Here is a 4,684-nt window from a genome sequence, read left to right on the forward strand (position 1 = left end):
TAACTGATGCTCATTTATTTGTGAAAACAGAGGTTGCATCATTATACTCTTGATCTAATAAATAAACAATCTCATGTAATTATTCATTTACGCATATATATCAAGCACAATGGAAATTTAAAAAAAAAAAATCACCAAAATTTAGTGATTGAGGATGAATGAGGATTTAAAACTAAACTAAAATTCTAATAACTTTTTTAAGAGAAAATAATATAAAATAAAATTAAACATTAATGTAAAATAATACGAAAAGGCAAATTGAGAAAGCTCCCTGTATAGTTGGATATTATCTGTATAATCATGATTTTCTTCCTACCATGTGAAGTTTGTGGTCTGATGGATCGCGTGGTACCTATTCCCAGATTAAATATTGCCGTCCTCAACAAATAATTTAAATCTAAAAATAATCCTTAGCGAGAAATCAGAAAAATAATCGTACTCTGAAACATATCACAGATCTTAACACTACTGGACAGAATATCATAATATCCCAAAATTGTCAAGAACAATCTCAATATACATCACGTATCATCATGAAAACAAAATCAAAATAAAAGAAAATAAACGTAAAGAACAAAAATTAAAGCACTGATGGAAATATAAAAAGAAAAAAGAACAAGGAAATTTAAAAATCTAGTTTGATGGAGCGCGCTTAAGCGCTCTATTGTGCGCTTAAGCACTCTATTGCAGCGAATGATGCTCTATTTTTAACATTACCGCGCTTAAGCCCCGTTCTGGGCGCTTAAGTGCGCACTGCGAATGCAGACTATTTATTTCGAAACGTGCTTAAGCATTTTTTTGGGAGCTTAAGCGCTCTGGGGCAGAGAATAAATGTTTCTTACAGGATTTTAGGGGGCTTAAGCCGCCTAAACAAAAAAATTCTTCACAACTCTTCTCTATTTTCTAAAGTCTTCTCATGACAACATTGCACATCAATAAGTAAATAATGAGAATTTTATACCTGTGTGCTTTATTCTCAGACTTACCTACCAAATTCATCTCAAGACAAATTGATTATTAGTCTCAATGCTTATATTTTTGTATTTTTATTTGACTAACAATTAAAACAAATAAAATAACTAAAACTAACCTAATGAAATCTATAAATTGTTGGGCTGCCTCCCATAAGCGCTTGTTTTACATCACGAGCCTGACACACCTGACTTGCGATCATGGTGGCTCAAAGCATTGGTTTAGTGATGACCAAGCCCTCTCATTAAAAAGTTGTGTCCCTCTATAATATTCCTGTGCATATAGATGAGATAAAGTATCCTCAGGAACTCTAAACTTGGCTTTTATGTGCTTTCCCTTTCTCCTAAGCTTTTCCATTTTAACCTTTAGCTTACCATCTTGAGGAGAATTCTCTTTGTGCTCTTCTTCTCTTTTCTTTTCACTGATATAGTAGACTTGATCTTCCGGTTGAGCTTTAGGTGATGGGACTTCTTTGTCAAAGAACTTGAAAATTGCTTGCTCTCCGTCTACCCGTAAGATCAACTCGCCTTTAAGCACATCAATCAGCGCTCCTGAGGTTGCCAAGAAGGGTCTTCTGAAGATCATTGGAATTGTGGCATCTTCCTCAATATCAAGGATGAAAAAATCAACAGGAATGATGAACTTGTCAACCTTTACCAATATATCCTCATGATGCCATAAGCTTGCTTTGTAGAGCGGTCAGCCAGTTGCACTATTGTTCTTGTGGGCTTCACTTCAGGAATCCCCAGCTTCTTCATCATGGAGAGTGGCATGACAATGATGCTAGCTCCAAGATCACATAAAATGTTGTCCACTTCCACTTTGCCTATAGTGCATGGAAAGCTGAAGCTCCCTGGATCCTTGACTTTGATGGGTAACTTCTTTTGGATGATAACATTACATTCCTCCGTCAGATTTACCGTCTCACATTCCGGCAACTTATGCTTCTTTGATAATAGATCCTTCATGAACCTTGCATAGTTGGGCATGTTCTCTAAAGCTTCAGCAAAAGGAATGTTGATCTACAACCTCCTGAATATGTCTAGAAACTTTGAATATTGTTGCTTCTCTTTCTTTAATCTCTGAGGATAAGGGATTCAAGCATATGGGGAGAGATCCAAAGGCTTGTCTTTCCTTTCTAAAGCTTTCTTCTTCTCCCATTTAAATAGTTTCCTTTCAACATTTTCAGGATTGCTCTTGTCAACTTCAATAGTATCCTTTGCCTTTTCATTATTCTTTTCTTCAACTGATGCCTCCACATCTCTCTCATTCTCTTCAGGTTGCTTCTCTATAGGTTGTATCACCGTCCCACTTCTTGTGGAAATTGCATTGCAGTGCTCTCTAGGATTAATGACAGTGTCTCTCGGGAAGGTACCCTTGGTTCTCTCAGCAAATTGCCTTGACAACTGGTCAATCTGAATTTCCAGATTTCTTATGGAAGCTTCTTGATTCCGGAGTGCTGATCTAGTTTCTTGCATGAAAGCAGATGTGTCCTCTCTGAAAGCATTTGCACCTTGTATGTATTCAGAAGTGGTCTTGGATAGCTGTGCAAAAGTTTTCTCCCACTCAGAAGTTTTACTTTGTTGTGGGGGATGTGGTTGCACTAGAAAAGGAGGGTTGAGCTGATGGTTGGATTTGTAACTGAATCCTGGATGCTGATTCTGATTCTTCCACCCTTGATTGTAGGCATTCCTATATTGGTTCCTCTCAGGATTATTCTGGTTCTTTTGATTATACCAGAATCCGTTGACTTCAGCAGTTTCAGGTGCCTTCATTAAATCACATTCTTTTGTAGCATAAGCACTTGCACAAATTCCACAACTAACTGGAAGAGTCTTGACAGAAGAGACTTGGAAGTTTGTGAACTGCTTTGTGAGGGCATCTAACTGTTGCTGGTGCTTCTTGTTCATTTATAATATTTGCTCATTTTGGGCCAATAATGCATCATAACCATCAAGTTTCATGATCCCCGCTCTCCTCTGTGATACTGGAGCATTATCGAACTCCTGAGAAGCTAGAGATTCCAGCAATTCTAATGCTTCCTCGGGAGTTTTCATTTTCAAAGAACCTCCTGATGCAGCCTTCACCAAGGTTCTTGTGTTAAGCGTCATCCCTTGGAAGAAAATTCTCCCTTTCTCCGAGGCTTCAAAACCATGCTGTGGACATTTTCTAAGCAGTCCTTTAAACCTTTCCCATGCTTCATATAAAGATTCACTTTCTTTTTGTTCAAAAGAAGTGATATCTGCCTTGAGCTTTGCCATCTTTGAAGATGAGAAAAATCGAGCTAAAAATTTGGTTGCCAAGTCATCCCAGTTGGTGATGCTTCCTTGAGGCAGTGATTGCAACCAACCTCTTGCTTCTTCCTTCAGTGAGCATGGGAAGAGCCTGAGTAAGATATCATCACGAGAGACTCCATTCATCTTTAAGGTGTCAGAATAAAGAAGAAAATTCTCGAGATGAATGTAAGGGTCTTCTATGCTTCCTCCGGCGAACTGGTCTTTTTGAATCAATTGCAGCAGTGCTGGCTTAAGCTCAAAATTGTTAGCATCCATGTTTGGCCTAACAATACTTGTCGTCTGCGGAACTCGGGTAGGATTCATGTAATCTCCCAACGTCCTCTGAATAGGTGGGAGTTGATCGTTATCCGCCATAGCTTCTTCTTTCGGTTCTGTCGAGCTTGAAGCTTCTTTCTCTTCCTGCCTTCTTTCTCTAGCGATCTTTCTGTTTCTTTTTGCTGTTTTCTCTATCTCAGGATCGAATTGTAAGGAATCGGTGTCAACAGTACCTCGCGTAAACCAGAAAAATAGATTATAGAAATAAAAAATAAAAACTGAATTGAAATTACAAAAAATTAAATAGCAGAAAATAAGGTCCAATCTAAAGAATCTATAGGTACTATTAATGTTGAAGTAATAATCCCCGACAACGGCGCCAAAAACTTGTTGCGACTCACGGCAAGTGCACTGGTCGTACAAGTAATATAATGATTAAGTAAAAGATCGTCCCCACGAGGATTATAATTCAAGCACTAATTCACTACATCAACTTAAGTTGGACAATCAAAATTGGATTTGGATCAAGAATTGATTTAAAAATTAAAATATTAAAACTACTTAAGAGCAAAAATAAAAACAAGAATTTAAAGATTTGATTACTTGATAGGAAAAAATGTAGCTAGGGCTTCGATTTCCCTCAATTTATCTATTATGTTTGAGTTCTTTCTTTAAGTTAATCGTCCTTAATATCAATTCAACGATTCTTTCTAAGTTAATTAAGGTTCAATTCCTTGTTACCCTAAATCTTTATAATCTTGCAAGAACCCTAGTTCCCCGGTTATTCTCCAAGAAAATAAGCATTAAGTTCAAGAATCTCAAGATTGCGCAAAAACCTATGTCTATCCCTAGAATCATAAGGTTTAAGATGAAATTGTCAGATAAGCATCATGCACCAACATTCCTATTTCCATATATTTATCTAAGATCAATCTATAAGATTCAAGCTCATAGAAAGCATTACGAAAAGACAATTTCATTCATGATAAAAAGAAAAATTAACATAAAGAATTATTCAAAACATAACAGATTAATTGAGTTCCATCTAACCCTAACTACTATAAAAACTTAGCCGGAAATGGTGAAATCAAGAAAGAAAGAAAATAGAAGACTTCCCCAAATCCCATATTTGAAGGGGAATTCTTCAATAACTCAAGTGC

General features: G+C 36.7%; 1 non-coding gene across 1 annotated transcript; it reads left to right on the plus strand.

Annotated features, from left to right (window-relative positions):
- Positions 1 to 3,120: 3,120 nt before the first annotated feature.
- LOC133302033 (small nucleolar RNA R71) lies at positions 3,121 to 3,227 on the plus strand. The gene has a single exon (XR_009750281.1). It is a non-coding gene; the product is annotated as a small nucleolar RNA R71 (small nucleolar RNA).
- Positions 3,228 to 4,684: the final 1,457 nt, after the last annotated feature.

The sequence above is a fragment of the Gastrolobium bilobum genome, unplaced genomic scaffold, assembly GCF_033153095.1.
Source record: "Gastrolobium bilobum isolate Gb01-03AN ecotype WA unplaced genomic scaffold, APGP_CSIRO_Gbil_v1 utg21186, whole genome shotgun sequence".
Classification (NCBI taxonomy): Eukaryota; Viridiplantae; Streptophyta; class Magnoliopsida; order Fabales; family Fabaceae; genus Gastrolobium; species Gastrolobium bilobum.